Source organism: Rattus norvegicus, chromosome 3, assembly GCF_036323735.1.
Source record: "Rattus norvegicus strain BN/NHsdMcwi chromosome 3, GRCr8, whole genome shotgun sequence".
Lineage (NCBI taxonomy): Eukaryota > Metazoa > Chordata > Mammalia > Rodentia > Muridae > Rattus > Rattus norvegicus.
The window spans coordinates 187,174,298-187,191,475 of record NC_086021.1 but is presented as its reverse complement, the minus strand read 5'-3'; the positions used below and the strand labels follow the sequence as shown (position 1 = coordinate 187,191,475).

Below are 17,178 nucleotides of genomic sequence, written 5' to 3'. Positions count from 1 at the left end.
CACGAAGTGTCAGAGCTACTTTTCCGGAGCCCCTGCCAGGCAGCAGCATCTTGGTAGAGTGACCATGATCCACCACCCACACACAGCACAAAGTGAAGGAAAAGGAAGTGCTCAGGTGGACCAGAACGGGAATGCCAAGATTCTTCCTGCGGGCAGACCTCTCCTTCGCTCACTTACGATAATCTTTCTTGGTGGCCTCCCACACATCCCGTCGAATCGCACCCCAGGTAGTACCCACCTGCCTACCCCTTTACCAGACCTCAGGCTCACCCAGGGCTTCTATGGCCCGGTTATAGTCCACCTTCCTCAAAAACAAGGGACTTGCAATCCACTACTGTATTGGCAAAACAAGACAGAACCAAACCAAACCATACCATAATGTAGGTTCTATGACTTTTTCTTCCTGGTTTATGAGGAATAAGGGCCTCTGTATACCTTGGAGCCCTGAGGACCACAGCATCTGTCGGGTCCTGAAGTTTTTGGTGTGGTGGGTTTGCTAATCCCTGTCTCTCTTTCTTTCACCTTGATTCCAGGCACCCAGTAGATGGCTCCAAACCTGTGTTGAAGAAACGGTGCTTAGGCTTAGCCACATTGAGCAGAGCCAGTGGAGGGCAGTGGGGTCTGAAGACCACTAAGGGAGGGGTTGTTGGGGGTCATCGGGGATGGGGAGGCCGCACATGGAGCTGGGGTGAAACTGTCTGTGTCCAAGCCTGTTCATGCCTATGCCCAGTGAGCTGCCTCCTGCTTATGAGGGGGGTCCCCTCAAATCCTGCAGCATTCACTGGCGTCCTCATAGCTTGTAGAAACTAGATCAGGTGCCTAAACACCACTCAAGGAAGCAAGTACTTCACAGAACTGCCTTGGCGCCTCGCGGCACCACCTAAACAGCCACCAGCCATCTCCTTGGAAACTCTGACTAAGCATTCTCTGGAAGGGCTGTGCCTTTCTGCTCCTCAGCCACCTGCTCTGGCTAGCCTGGAGCAGTATTAAGGGGTTATCAGTAGAAACGGAACTGAAGATCACCCAAAGACAGACCCGACGCCAGCACCCTCCTGACAGTAACCACAGTCTCATGTTTAATCTTCCCCGAGTTTGCTGGGGACGAAAGAAATTTTCTATTCATAGGAGATCCATGTACGTGCTCAAGAATGTTTAATAAATTCGCCACTGCAAACCCCTGCCAACTCCTAACGGTCCATTTCTACTCCACCTCCTGGAAGCAGCCTTCTCCTCTAAGCCCGGGTAACCTAGACTGGATCCTACACACTTAACCCGTCAGAGGGTGGGAGTGCTCTAATCATGTGACCCTGACTCTCACGAGCCCTCCTGCCTTCAGAAGTGGCAATGTGGTGTGGAAGCCCAGCTGCTAACACGGGCTGTATAGCAGGTCTCCATTGGGTAATGTGAATGTGACTGTGATCCTGTCTGCTGAGCTGAGCTGGCTTCTGTCCCTTGCACTCATCTGACCGTGAAGGTAGACGACGGTCAGGATGCCGGAATTGAGATATGAAGGGCTTTGAGCACATGCAGTTCCCTGGCCAGAGGGAGTGCTAGTCCCTTTCCTTAGAATTTTACAGCAAAGCCTCCCACTGAACACTGGAAACTGCAGAGCCTCACTTGGAAGGTGGATCTTTCCCCGTGATCTCTCCCATGGGCACCATCTTCAGAGACAAGACGACCAGACCAATGGGAAAGCCACTGTTGTCCGAAAAGAAGGATTTGTGTATGACACAGTGAAGCCATTGTGTAGGCTCAGCATCTGACAGAGCCACTCCATGGTGGCCAAGACTGCTGTCGGCTCTACCGGATAACCAGGGAAGCTTTTGGTCCCAGTGGTATTTCTGATGTAAGAGAGGGCACGATATGACAGGCCAGGCAGTGTAAAAACTTCCAGGAAATGTTGATGGTCTTCTCAGCCCCAGGAATTCTTGAGAAGCCCAGACCTTCGGCTCTGTGTTCAGAAGAGCCAAATGCTGGACCAATGATTCTCTCCCCTCTCCACTGCAGAGATGGCTCAGACATTACAGCATAGCCTCTGCCTACCTTTCCCTCCAGCTCTCAAGCTGAACTCCAGTGCTAGCCACTGGAGTGCAAAGCCTTCGCTGTCCTTTGAGGGGGTTTATGCACACGGTCTGTATCTCTGGTGGTGTTATTTTGGGTTAGGCATTGTTTAAAGCTCTTGAGTCATGAGAGCACCCAGCAAATAACATAGCAGCAAACAGCTATTGGCCAGAAGGGAATCAACTGCCAAGTTTACAAGAGTCAGTGTTAGCCAACAGATGTCAGCTCCATGCCTGATCTGTTGGGGACCAGTGCAGAGAAAGCTCTAAAGAGCCCCATTGGTGCAGCAGGGTCCTCCCATCACAAGCTGTGATCCCACTGACCATGTAGAAGCTATGGGCTCCTGGTTCTTTGCAGTCTCCCGCTAGGCTCTGAGTACCTTGGAGCATCACTGTGTTGTTCAGGTAGGTATCTGGCCTGCCTCCTGGTTCCTTACTCATTTGCACTTGCTCTCATTCCTCTGACAGCAAAGATTATAGCGGCTGTCGACAGACGAACATTACTGTGTGTCAGTGTTTTCCATTTTTGTCCCATTATAGTACCAGTGTGCCTGGCGGCACCTTGGGGAACCTTGACCGGAGGTAGCACAAATCCCCATTCTATATTGCATGCAGCTAGGAAAATCTTGGACAACCTATAAAAAGCCTCAGTGTTTGGGTCTCTTCTGCTTCCATATTCTATAGAGAATGACTCTGCCTGAACCTAGTAGCAAAACCAGCAAGTGGTCATGTCTGAAGTAGTCCCTCAAGGTGGATCATGGGGGAGGGGGATGCTTGTATACACAAGACACCTGAACTCAAGTATGGATCTCTGCACATCACAGGGTCTTCACTCAACACCAGGAACTATGGAATCCTTTCTCCTGATCTACCCAATAGCATCTATCTATCCATCATCCGTTCATCCATCCATCCATCCATCCATTCCTCCATCTATCCATACATCTCTCTATCCACCCACCCATCATCCATCCCCCCATACACTCACTCAACAGCATCAATCCATCCATCCATCCATCCATCCATCCATCCATCCATCCATCCATCTATCCATCCATCATACATCCATCATCCATCATCCATCCATCCATCTATCCACCCATCCATCCTCCATCCTTTATCCATCTGTCCATCCAATCATCTGTTCATGCCAACCCATCCATCAATCATCTTCCCTTCTTTCCTTTTTCCTTCTCCCCATGTCCATAGTCTCTCCTCACTAGACTTGAGGCCCCACCAGATCAAGTCTGTGTCCTCACCTCTGTATCCAGACACTTTCTTCTTTCTCCCCTCAACCCCTCTCACAGTACCCTGCTCGCTTTCTTTCAAACTCTTTGTCTTGACTTTAGGTCCCTCCTCTGGCACAGCGAGGACTCGTTTCTGTCACTCCTTGGGTGGGTGTTTTTTTTAATCTTTTTATTCCTTTACACTCTATAGGCCATTTGCCTCTCATACTTCCCCCTGTGTCTCTTCCTGTCTTCTGAGAAGCTTTGTCTCACAACTTCAGTGTAGGAATCCTCAAGAACTGGATAGACCCTTGGCAGCAACTATCACACTTTAATATTTTTGGTCTGTGGCACATGAGCCCTATGGCATCCTTGGTGTCATAGGGGATGCAAAACCAGCTCACAGAATTGTGGGAAGGGAGTGACAAAGGACCCTGAGCTCAGACTTTCTGACTCCAGACATGGACGGCCTTCCAAGACTCACTTTAGGTGAAGAAATTCATACATGAAGAAACAAAAATCAAACCCCATAAAGTTGATTATTATTATTGCTCAGGCCAGAAGCACTACTTGGTATCCCTCTGCGTATGCCTTCAGGTGATTCAGGGGCAGTCAGGAGACAGAGGACCCAGAAGGTTGAAGAAAAGAAAGTGAGCTAAGCTCCCAGTGTAGATGGTCACTGCTGCTCCCAGGCCTGTGACCCGACTTTCTAGCCAGTTGCTTTTCCAGGCTCTCCCAGCACAGGAGAGCCTGGCTTTTACACCAGCAAGAGTTCAGTAAACATGACAGCTACTCATATACCGTTATTCGTGTAAGGTCATGGGTGCTAAAGACTGAGAAACAAAGCAGCTAATATTTTATAAGGTCTTAATGGAGAGAAAAGGGTCATTGTGGGAGGAAGGATAGAAGAGGGAAATCACAAGAGAAGAGGGGACATATGAGGTTGATCAGAAAGGAGCCCAGGCTGCGCAATGGGGAGAAGAGAAGGAGGGGAGTGGGGAGGAGGGAAGAAAAGTGGGGAGGAGGTGGGCTTTGAGATCTCAGATGCTTTGAGGATGCAATGCCCACACCCACTGTGTCATCCTGCTGCCTGCTGATGCACATGTAGAACTCTCAGTTCCTTCTCCAGCACCAAGCTTGCCTGCATGCTACCACACTTCCCACCATGGTGATAATGGACTAAACTCCAGAGGCATAGGTTATGGAGGCAACATTATCTCTGTTGGGTTCCTATCCTGGGACAGGAAGTGAAGGGGGCAGGAGTACAGGGGAAGGCTGGCATAGGGGATTCTTCTCAGCCTGACCTGGGCCTGAGTGGGTGGTGCAGTCTCTCTGACCAGACAGACAAAAGGCAAGAATAAGGAGGGCCCAGATGCCTGGAAGGGAGATCCTGCAGGTACCACAGGGGTACCCATTCAAGAGTTGTGGGCTGGAGCCTGCAGGTTGCAGGTTGCTCCAACTCCAGATATCCCCAAGTCCCCACTGCTCAAGCACCTGATAGAAGGACACCTCTTCCTGTTCTCTGACTTCAGATCTCCCCACTATTCTCTCCAAATTCTAGTAGACCATGATCAAAGAGGCCCTGTAGCTACCAGAGGGAGCTTTGGAAGGTTCTATGTAGGGGGTGGGCATCATGGGCTCTGCCCGAGAGAGGCAGGGCCTTCTAGGCTCCAGAAAACATATGACTGGATAGCAGATGGCCTATTGTCCTTCCTAGGTTCAAGGGAGGTGGCCAATGCTCACCCTCACTCCCACCCTTTGCTGTCACTGTTGGCTTCTGCCCTGTGGGACTGTCCCCTAGTGACGTATATTTTCCTCTCCGTCTACTGTCTGTTAAACACTTGTCCTGCCTCTTTTGGACAGTCAGTCTGGTGGCTCTGTGATTTGGGCAGTGTGCACGTCCCCTTAAACTCCAGATTTCGGATGTTCTGAGAAAGCTCTAAGGGACAGAGTGCACAAGAAAGACAGTCCTTGAAAAAGAGATTTAACCAAGAAGAGTTTAAATTCTTAAAAAACAAGAGAAAGGGGAGGGAGAAGAGAGACACAGAGTTGGAGAGGAGGGGAGGCACGCTCCGCTGCAGCCTCACGCCATGTATACGAGGGCCCTGACCGTGGTTGCTGGCCTGCTCTCCACTTCCTGCCTGTTGTCCCCATGTGTTCATGGCTGCTTTGATCAGATTTCCAGGAACACTGAGCAGACCACAGAACTATGATCTGCTCAGTGGATGGCTCTTGCACTCTCTAACCCAATGAGAGTGTGGTGGGCTCTTGGGGAGTTTTAAGTTATAATATAAATTACTTTCCAGCAAGCGTAGCTCCTTTCAAACGAGAATGACAGAGGCACCAGGGCAGAGACGGTGGCCCACAGTCAGTGAGAGTCCTGCAGGCACCATGGCTCCACTCTTGTTGGCAACTGTCAGTCAGAGTCACCTGGCAACTATCAATGAGAGCCACCAATCTTGGCAACTGTGAATAAGAGTCATCAATCTTGGCAACTGTCAATCAGAGTCATCAATCTTGGCAACTGTCTATCAGAGTCATCAATCTTGGCAACTGTCTATCAGAGTCATCAATCCTGGCAACTGTCTATCAGAGTCATCAATCCTGGCAACTGTCTATCAGAGTCACCTCTTTAAGCTCAGGTTTCCTGTGCCAAGCTATGGCCATGGGCACTACTGTTAGAGGACCCTAAGTTCTTAGTCCTGCCCCCCACAACTGTGGGCTATGCTTACTGGGGACCCTGGGGCCCAGGTGGTGGGGTGAGTGCATGTTTGGCAATGCCTTTTACATTAAAGTCCTACCTACACACACGGATTATGGCCATGGTGTCAAGGAATAGAAAGGCAGAAAATAGGGCAACTGGTACCTCTGGTGAGGGAGTGCCCAGATGGGTGAGCTGGGATGGGGAGGGTGTGAGGGTTCCCCAGTGATCTCAGCAGACTCGTGCCTCGAGAATCCTGATACTGTGACACATGGCCGACTTGGTGTGGAGGACAGGATACACTTCAGCTAAGGCCCTGGCCACAGAGATATAGATGTGGCAGGGACACGCTTCATCTAGGATGTGGCGGCTCTTGTGTGTGGCTTCTCTGTTCTCCTGCGCGGCTCCCAGCCACCTCCATGACTGATGGGAAAGCCACGGCGGCCCTAAGTGATCATTATGAACAGGTTCCCTGTAATTGGAAGATAAACCTTCGAAGTTCATTGCTGTCTCAAATTCATCTTTAACTTAAAAAGAAATACCAATAATTAAAGCCAGCTGCATGGGGCAGGGCAGCATGTGTGGAGGGCAGATAACGTCCCGCTCTCTTTGATTGCGGCTCATTTTTGCCTAGGGGATTTTTAATCCCTCGACCTTTGGAGTCCAAACTCTTAATTATTTTTTTTATTTCATTTTTAGCATCAGTGGCTGCCCAGAGCATCCCATGCATAGTCCTCCTGGCAGCAGCTTCTGGGGACACAGCTAGCTCCTGGTGGGGTGGTGGTGGGGAGACATACACAGAAAGCCACAAGGGGCCCTCCATTCTTGTGTCTAACTGTGGTGGTCTTTTCTCTCTCTCCAGCGTCAAAAGACAAGAGCCATCTTCGTAGCGACCCCTGGGTCCTTTACACAAGACAGGCGGATGCCGGGCTAGTGTCTGAGCCAGCTGAGGCAGACTCTCGTGCATCAGATGTGACCTTAAGAGGGGCTTCCCAGCAAAGACTTGCTAAGCACGTATTAAGCCCAGACTGTATGCAGTGCAGTTGCCGAAGACAGTGATGGAGGGATGAAAAACGTCTGAGAGAGACCATATCCTGCCATGGAGGTACAGGTAGCTGAGGGAGGGTAGGAGCCCCTCTGCTGTGTCTGCCCTGCTTGAAGCTAATGTTGAGATGAGGTCTAAGGTACAAGGATGAGACGTTCTACGGCACTGCCGTCTCAACCGTGTGTGAGTCTTGGACATCATTGTGGTGGTGTGCTTTATTCCTGCTCAGGTATCCCTGAGCCTAGCAGCCACACTCCAACTCAGAGGGATGCAGCTTCCTACCCAGGATACCTGGCCTACAGCATCTGGAGGACCCAGTGCTCGGAAGATGGTGATCTCCTGTACAGAGGGGAAGTGGGTTCCCTGAAGGGCGGAAAGCTTGTTCTCCTTCAACAGAGACAGAATATGAACTCATAGCCTCATTACACATCCCAGTGCAGGAACTGCCAAGTGCACTATGAGCAGTGAGGACACCTGAGGCAGAGCCGCCATTCTGGAGGAGCTGCTGTCATAGAGGTGGGGACCCAGGCTGGAGCTGAGGGCAGGATGCATGGAGGTTGGGAACGGAAAGCCATGTCATGACACAGCGGCGAAAGACACCTTCTCTATGCACAGAACATGGGGGTCTCTTCTGCTCGACACAAATACAGAAAGGTTTTGACACAGGATGGTGTGGTTGGCAGGGGGGATCTGCATGGAATGCCAGGAACAAACTGGCCACTCCTTGGCTAAATCCCAGAGAATGGCTGGAGGTTCCTGGAAGTAACATTTGGTAAGGCATGCTCTCTGTGTGCAGCACAGAGGGAGAGAGACAGATATCCCTGTAAAGCCATGAAGGAGCAGGCGAGAGGCGTCCAGCCTACAGGGAGATATGAGGGAGAACAGTGTCCGGGCCTCTTGGGTGGGACGCATGCCCAAAGGCCTCTTGGGTGGGACGCATGCCCAAAGGCCTCTTGGGTGGGACGCATGCCCAAAGGTAGGCGGCGTAAGCAGCCCAGGGTGCCTCCTCTCTGTTGAGCCAAGACTGCATGACAGACATGTGAACAGTGCTTTTGAGCTGCGGGGTTTCTTTAGTACCCTCCAGGGCCAACCCACATTCACCACGCACCACCCTGCAGCTAGTTGAGGCGGCCATCTTGCCGATCACGAGGAGGTCTCCGAGGCCTTGACTACCAACCGGCTAGGAAAGCAGCTTTGAAAAACAGCGCTATTTTCTCTACATCACTCACGTTCTGGCCTGAGCTTGGATCCTCTGACGCTTCAGCTATGCCTGTAAAGATTCCAAGTTACAGAAATCTGATCATGGGCCAGCAGGATGGGGTCTGTGCTCCTTCTTGCTCAGCAGCTGGTAAGCATCCCCCCGGGTCCCAGATACTTCATGGTGGACATAGACGCAGAACTGACCGAGGGGAGACCTGCAAGAGAGGCAACCTGGGCCAAGGAGACTGAGCTGGTGAGGCCAGAGGTCTCAGAAGTTCAGCCTTGCTGTCCCTATACCTCAGAGAGGCGCTTCTGAGCTGCGATTAGCAAAGCTCACTCTTTTTTAACTCTTCCAGGCTTCCTCCCACTCTGGCTTACGCCCTGGAGGAACGTCATAGGTGAACACATGCACACACTTTTGGTCATGAGGACCTTAGGGTCATTCTAAGGTCAAGCACAAAGGCTTAGAATACTTTCCATAACCAGGGAGCTGTGCTTGCACTGCAGATGCTTTGAAAGAGAGAAGAAGCCACTTACTCAAGTCTCCTGCCCTGAAAAGGCCTCTCCAGCCCACCTCCTGCCTCTGAAGCAGTCATCTCTTGACCAGAAATGCAGTTCTTGGCTGTCCGGGTTTCCCCACACCCAAGAGTTCCTGTGACACACAGGAAGTGTCAAACACTGTGGAGCAGAAGGTGTCTTGCTGCACCATCACCCCAGTGGCTGAACCTCACTAGCCTGCCTTGCTGCAGAACAGGGATGTTCCAATGGCACTCTCTAAGTGACCAAGAGCTTTGGTATACACTGTCCGGCCTCATCTCCATGGTAACCCGGACAGGTGGGAAGAGAAGCTGAGGCTATGAGGGTGTTAGGAAGACCTGAGGGGATATTCTACGGCTCAGCTATAGGACCTTATCAGGTTACTCTCTACCCCAAGCCTCGGCCTCCCCACTGATAAGAGGATCAATGTCACTGTAGCAGGTTCTGGCTTGGAGGCATGCACACAGGGATGCTCTCTCAAGTCCATCAGAATATGCAGGAGGGAGCATATAGGACCCGAACGCCAGCGCCTAACAATGCCCAGTTTTCCCTCCCAGCAGTGCTGCTGCTGCTCTAGCTTCCCTGTTTGTTTGTGTGGATCTGCTGGTGCTTGGTTCTCACGATAAGTTGATGATCATTATTTCTGACCCCAACACAGCCTGCTTCTCGGGCTTCCGACTCCCACACAATCTTTTGGGAACAAAGAGTCATCGAGACAAATCCTTAATTAAGATGCTGAGTTGGTTCAGCAAACGTCAGAACTCCTGATGTCAAGAGGAAGAAACAGTCTCATTAAATATTTGAATGGTGGACGAATGTGCTAATTAGACACACACAGGGCAACACAAACCTGCCCATGGTACCCCTCTCCACTACCAGCTGGCAGAGTCAGCAGGGGTTGGGGATCCTAGGGGGGTTGGCCCCATCTTAAAGAAGTCCTGGTAGCACCCAGGACAGACCCTTCCTTCAGATCTTCCCAATGTTCGAGTGTTTTCTACATTGTCTGTGTCAAAAGTGACCGGAGAAACCCTAGAGTAGTTTTGTCTGGTGGTATACACCCATCATCCCAGTATTTGGGAGCACAGAAGATGAATATCAGGAGTTCAGAGCTAACCTCAGCTACAAAGTAAGTTCTAGCTTAGCCGGGTCTACACAAAACCTTGCCTTAAATCAAATAAGCCAATTAACCAACTAAAACTGGAAGTCTCCAGTCCAGTGGCTCAGAAGCAGCTACTCAGGCTGAGTCTTACGCCGACCTGCGGCTACCGTAAAGGCACCTGTGATTGCCCTGTTCTGTGGCCAGCGGGCTGAGGCGGTGACATGAGCTACAGGTCCTTTCTGTAGGTGGCATGGCTAGAGTAACCTGACTTGCTCCTGAGGGAGCTGCTGACTATCGAGCCCTCTAGAGCTCCCACTGGGACCAACCTCAGAGTCACTCATTCTCCCAACTGACCTCCTTTCTTCCTCACAGACTCATCTCTCCCCTCACAATGTGTTCTCAGCTCCCCGTGGCTGCCTCTGCTGTGGCTGCTTCTACCATAGCTGCCTCTGCCTCTGGGCTTCTCACCTCCTCACAGGAACCCCTGATGTCCCCGGGCCATTTCTCAGAGCACCTTGCTCCTTTATAACTGATACACTTCCCCCCCCTTTGTCCTACCATCATCAAGGATGCTGTTTCTAGGCTGTTGCCAGTTCCTGGCTATAATGATGAGTGGGTAATGGAAACATGATACGATTGCACAATAGAATATTATTTAATGGCTAACATCAAGGAAAATGAACTTACGGGAATTTCAGATAAATGGATGGAGGTAGCAAAAAAAAAATCATCCTGAACCTCCAAAGACAAATATATACATTTTTAGTATGTTTTCTCTTATATGTGGTTATTATTAGCCTCTAAGCTTTCAATATACAGACTACAATCCAAGAAAAGCACAGAGGGTAGGTACCCAGTAATGAACAAGTGTGAGGTATGGGGGTGGGGCTGGGGCTGGGGTGGGGGTGGGGCTGGGGGTGGGGCTGGGGTTGGGGGTGGGGCTGGGGGTGGGGGTGGGGCTGGGGTTGGGGGTGGGGGTGGGGCTGGGGTTGGGGGTGGGGCTGGGGTTGGGGGTGGGGCTGGGGTTGGGGGTGGGGGTGGGGCTGGGGGTGGGGGTAGGGGTGGGGCTGGGGTTGGGGGTGGGCGTGGAGGTGGGGGAATCTCTTAAGCAAGAGGAAAAAGCATAATACAGTGTTATGAGAGACAGGGCAGGAACTCCAACAGGAAAGCTAACACTCGGGGCCACTTGAAAGACCATGTGGAATTGTACACTGCAGAAGCTTCCTAAAATAGACACGTACATGAAAGGCATCTAAGTAGAGTCCCCAAATTGTAGGCGAGACAACGTCACAACTGGACATCTTATGCCACCCAGGAAAACCTCCACTGCCAGGCACAGGCTGCACTTTGTTGAGTTACTGTCCAAAGAGGTCCCGAAACTCCCTCAAGCATCTCAGGCTATTGCCAAGGCTGGTGGTTGCTCTCTGCAACCTCATGGTAGGACCCTTCTGGTAAAGACCACACAAGCCTATGCCACCGAACACGGAAAAGTCGAGCTGGCGCCTAACTCAAAGCTTTTACCTCACGGACGAGTGTTCCTGGTGCTGGAAGGTATCTGAATGCTACTGGAGAAGAAAGGCGATCATCACAAACCCGGTGGCCCACAAGAGCGACCCACCTGCAAGATGTGCTGGTGCAACTGTGGCGCAGGAGTTGTGGGGGCAACCAGCCTCTTTCTGATTCGATGTAAGGCTCACACCACGGGATGGAGCCCACACTCAATACCGCTAAAGTGGCTAGGAACCTGAGACGTTTGCTCGCCAGCCTTATAGTGGGAAAACCTAATGCTACTATTCTGCTAAAGGATCACAGCCATAGAATAAATCCTAAAGACCTGGTGCTCTACCCATCTATCAAGGCCTTGCTCAACCACCTCAGAGAATACTCTTGCTGGAGAAGGACGCCAACCATAACGCGGGCCCACAACCAGACGATGTGCAGAAAGTGAAGAATACTGGCCACTCAGCCCTAAGTGGGATGCCTTCCTCAAACCCCTCTCCCTAAGTCCCAGGAATCTATGTGGAAGGGTTGGCACGAGGATTCTAAGAACCAGAGGTGGTGGACTCCAAGGAAACGGTCTTCCACAGACAGCAGGGCTGATGCATATGTGAACTCACAGAGACGGTGGCAGCACACACAAGACCTGTGCAGGTTCAAGACAGATGGAATTCCATCAGCCAGGGGGAGAAGGGAGCGTGGGATCCCAGCCTTAACCAAGAAGCCGTCTGCAATTAATACCCTCTGGCAAACGTTTATATAAGGTAATAGAAATGCTCTTCAATGAAGTGTCCCTGGGTATATAAACCATATTCCAAAGAAGGAGTCAGGCCCAGGAATAGTTGGGCGACACAAAACAAACTCAATGGTATTTTTGAGGACTTTTCATTTGTCTTGCTTTGTTTTGACTTTTGTTTTTTGTCTTACTTGTCTTTTACTTGTGGTTTTTTTTTTAATTTTCATTTCATGTTTCTTGTTTTTGAAAGAAAGAGAGAAAGAACATAAAGTTGGGTTGGTAGGGAGTTTGGAATAATCTGAGAGGGGTTTGGGGAAGAAAAAGATGATAAAAAAGATACCTATGGGGCTGGAGAGATGGTTCAGTGGTTAAGAGCACTGACTGCTCTTCCAGAGGTCCTGAGTTCAATTCCCAGCAACCACATGGTGGCTCACAACCATCTGTAATGGGATTCGATGCCCTCTTCTCTTCTGGTGTGTCTGCAGACAGTGACAGTGTACTTACATACATAAAATGGATAAATCTTTTTAAAAAAACCTATGAATAATTTTTCAATAACAAATAATAAAAAAAAGATAGCCGATTCCCTCTCCTCCATACTTTTACCATGAAGATGTCATTGCCCACCTTGGACTCCATTTGAGGAGCACAGAACGAATCAGACTTCCATGCCCGGTGGAATCTCAGAAGTCAGAGACAAAGTAGAGCCTGGCTGGACTCAGTTTGCATCCTCAGGGCTTCTGTGAATTAGACGAGGGCAAACCAGGAGCCTAAAGTCAACATCAGCCAAACATGCTTTGGCCACTGGGTACTTTGTGTTCAACAGTCACAAAGGCATTAGAGAGAGCTGTGGGAAAACAAACAACATTGTAGCTGATTGTGGCTGTCTCAGTGAGACCACTTCTTCCTGATTCCTGAAGAGTCCAGAGATTTGCTCTGCGCTTACAGTGCCTAGTTTTATTCTTGATGCAACCTTCAAAGTGAGGATAGTGGGTGCCTCATCTGGCAGTCAAGGAGCAGCTTCAGAAAGTATACAGTACTTGTCCAAGACACAAGGAAGGTGAATTCAAGGTGCTGTGTCTGCATGATAGTCCTCCCTTTCTAGACACCACCCCCGCCATGATCACTGTGTGGGTCAGGGAGCTTCAAAGAAGGTGGGTGATCTGGTTTAGATTCCATGACAATTTTATGTCTGATTATTAAAATAGTCTGCATGCAATGCCCTGTCTTTTGGCTGACCCCTAGAGCCCCACCTGAAGATCTGCTATGTTGCAGCTTCAACAGAGGAGACCAATGTACAGAAGACAGCATGGCTGCTGGACACGGCTCTCAGTCATTGGCTCTCTCCGGGTGGCTTTATAAGTTCACCATCAGGCTTCCTTGGGAGCTGGATTTGTTTCTTGAGATGATTTCTGCTGTAGCAGTTTTGCCAAGCTTTGATGCAAGCTGTGATCGGTACCCAGACCATGTATAGTTCACACCTTTAGGGTCTGTTTGGAGGGGAGTTGAAAAGGGCTCACACCCAGAAGAGCAACCATGGACAGAGGCTGCTGTCTTCTGATGACATGCTATCCTATATATCTAAGGGCTGGACGGGGAATGCTGAATGTCCAGTGGCATTTGCAGTGTGCGTTTGCTATCAGCCCAGGTTACGGGGGGAGGAATCTGTTTTTCTTTGGCCACGGTGCAGCCATGTAGCAGGTGATTAACTAAACCACTAATCTCAACCCCATATTGTTGACAATCTGGTGCTCCATAGGCATCGATGCTGAAATTCCCCTACCTGCATGCTTCCCATCAGAACTTCAGAACCAGCCCTGCCAGCTCCAGACAGACCTGCTTTCATTTATCCTTACAGGAGAAGGATGGCCAGTCAGCCTCCTATAGCCTCTCCATTGCATGTGGCAAGGCAAGAACAGGAGGAAGTCAGGCTGGTCCCACTCTCAGCTAAAGCTCTCTGCCTCAACGCATCAGCTTATAAGTCAAATGTTTTATGTCATTAACTGACACGGAAATAGTCCTCAGGGCAGCCTGGCTGTCTGTTCAGCTGAGGATATCAGATCCCTGGCTGTGATCCACAGGGTAACTCATCCCCTCCCATCATCCCAGGCACCGTAGTGACCACTGGACAGGCACCTCCCTGGTAGCTGGTATGAATTAGAGTCATTCTAGGAGAGCAAGCTTCTCCATGGGTCTGATATAGCCCATGGGAGATGTGCAGTCACGTCGACACAATTTAGTTGTGACAACTGGGTGTGCAGGTGTTTGCTGCTCTCTTTAGGTAGAGTTGGGGCTGAGACCCAATACCCATAATGCACAGTCTCACGTGGGGAGGCCAGGGAGCTGTCTCAGTGTCTGGCTGTCCTTCTTGTGAAGCTTCTGTGGCACAGAGTTTTAGGATAGTCTCCTACAGCAAGGCCCAAGACATCTGTGGAATGAGGCCAGCTATGGAATCTTCCCGATCATGGCGGTTCTGTGGGCACAGTCTGACCTTTGACTGTCTACAGTCACCTCCATCCCATCCATGTTGCCTTTGGCTCTGCCAGCCAGCAAACAAAGGCTCTCTCACTTCCTGAAAGGTCTCACGTCCTGAAATACCCCCGTCTCTTCATGACCAGAGAAACAGCCCTGGGAAGTCTTCTGTCATTTTTTTTTTTTTTTTAACATCGAATCACTTTCCTTCTGTAGCCCAGGCTGACCTTGAATTCTCAGTCTCTCCTATGCTGGAATTACAGATATGACTGCCACACCCTGCTTGTTCTCAGATTTCTGAGGTATCGGGGTGGCTGTACACGGTGTGTAGATTCCTGTGACCTCCCGGGTTTCTTGACTAGGCATCCCTCAAACCCCCTCAGCATAGGAGAGGGGCCAGGCAGCTCACTGAACACCACGGGAGCTTCCGGCACCCTGTTTGTAGACATGGGGCTGGAGGTTTGCCAGAGGTCCTCCTTTGTTGTGTTTTGTAAACCATTCCTGCTTCAAGCAAGCTACAGCAGGCCCACAGGAGGCCTGTCCCAGGGTGCAGGGTCGAGTCCTGAGGCAACACTTCAACCAGCGATCACAAATCAGAGGCCAGAGACAGAAGGCCCGCAGAGGTGTCACCTGAGCGGCTGCGACCGCACAGCTCTGCTGGGGAGCCTAATTTCGGTAATTATAGTTTATACACTTAAGCTATTTTTACTTTCGAATTAAACACCTATGTGTATTAGGATCTTCAGACAGAAGCATGCGCACTTCATCCCAAAGAGGGTTTGCATCTGCCACAAATTAGGAAAAACACAGAACTAACAGATGTAAATAAGTCTGAATGAACGGCCACAGCAGACGTCTATCTTGACAGCTACCTCTAGAAAGGATTCTGAACTACCAACCGTCTTCAGAGCACAGCACCCAGCTGCCTGGCACACACCACATTGGAGCAACGCTTCCTCTGCAGCTGGGCTCTGGCGCTGTTTCACGCCAGCTCCTGCAGGCCAGAGATGCTTCCAGGGACGGGCAGTGTTGATGGGAGTCCGCCTGGCAGATGCGAGTATCAACGACTTTGTTGCTCTGATTGACTGCACGGTATTTTAGGCAAATTAACCTGTCCAAAAAAATCTTTATGGCTGTGCGCGTGCCCGGATGGAATATGAAGTTGACAGTGTGGGTACCAGCTCTGCAATTAGTTGAGATGTTTCAATAGACTAATGAACTTTCTTCTGAGGCATGTTCTCTGTCAGCAGAGAAGTCAGGTTGCGCTAGAAACAGTGATGGGATGTCAGACGTCAGCCAAGAAGCATTCTGGGAAGATGCTGATAAAGCCACAAGGGGAACAGAAGCCAGGGCTGACAGTGGAGGGTCCTTGGGAACCCCAGCTCACGGCACTGATCTTTGACTGAAGAGGTACTAATGAGGTAGTGCCCAGAGACCACCCTGGAATCAGCAAAATAACGGGGAACAGAGGCAGGGACCATAGGCGTCCTGAGTGCTCGGGAGAGATACGGTAATTGATAAAGTAATTGAGATACTCTCTTGGGTCACAGAACACAGAAGTGAAAGCTGTCTGAATGGGATGAGTCAAGATGCAGGACTGGGCACTGCATGGCCGGGCTTGAACCCTAACAACCCCAGCACTAATTCTAGCCTAACAACCCTAACAACCCTAACAACACAATCCTATCCTTAAACCTAGCTCTAAGCCTAACTTAACAAATCTAACCCTAACTGTAACCCTAACCCCTAACCCTAACCTAACCCTAACCCTAACTTAACTCTAACCCTAACCCTAACCCTAACCTAACCCTAACCTAACCAAACCCTAAGTCTAGTCCTAAGATTAACAAATCTAACCATAACCCACTCCCTAACTCTAGCCCTAACATTAACAACCCTAGCAAGCTAACCTTAGCCCTAACAACCTAACCATAACTGTAACTCTAACCCTAACTGCCCTAAACCTAGCCCTAACCTAACCCTAACCCTAAGAACCCTAACCCTAATCCTAGCCCTAACTGTAGCCCTAGCCCTAACAATTCTAACTCTAATTCTTAACAATCCTAACCACCCTAAACCTAGCCCTAACCTAAGCCAGTGAGGGCTGGAGGAGTGGGTGAGGGGCTCGTGTGTAGGCCAGTGTGGTCCACCAGGGAGGAGAGCTTCACTTGTATCTCACTGGAACCACTAATCAACTGATCCTCCTCAGGGGACACAAAAGGAAATGGAAAAATGTTGTTTTCAATTAAATGAGCTGTAATTAAAGTATTTTAAACATCTTTGTTAATGAGATATGAAGTCTATTGGCAAGTAGCAGCCCTCACTTCTGTTCTTGCGTGTATATAATAAGGAGATTTATCTCAGTGTCTGGTGTCTGTCTATCTATGTATCAACTATCTATGTATCTATGTATCTATCTATTTATCATCTATCATCTATGTATCAATCAACCAATCAATCATCTATCTATCCATCCATCCATGTATGTGTCTGTCTGTCTATGTATGTATGTATGTATGTATATATGTATGTATGTATCTATCATCTATCTACATATCTATCATCTATCAATCATCTATCATCTATGTATCAATCAATCAATCAT

At 49.8% G+C, this 17,178-nt stretch overlaps 1 protein-coding gene and 1 long non-coding RNA gene across 3 annotated transcripts in view; both read right to left on the bottom strand.

The window, feature by feature from the left end:
* Positions 1-10,736, bottom strand: part of LOC134486512 (uncharacterized) — a 15,448-nt gene extending 4,712 nt beyond the window's left edge. The window contains exon 1 of the long non-coding RNA XR_010065565.1: positions 1-10,736. This exon is cut by the window's left edge and continues 3,992 nt beyond it. This is a non-coding gene — a long non-coding RNA (uncharacterized LOC134486512).
* Cdh4 (cadherin 4) overlaps positions 1-17,178 on the bottom strand; it is a 478,258-nt gene that overhangs the window by 189,545 nt on the left and 271,535 nt on the right. The gene's annotated exons all lie outside the window — the stretch shown is intronic.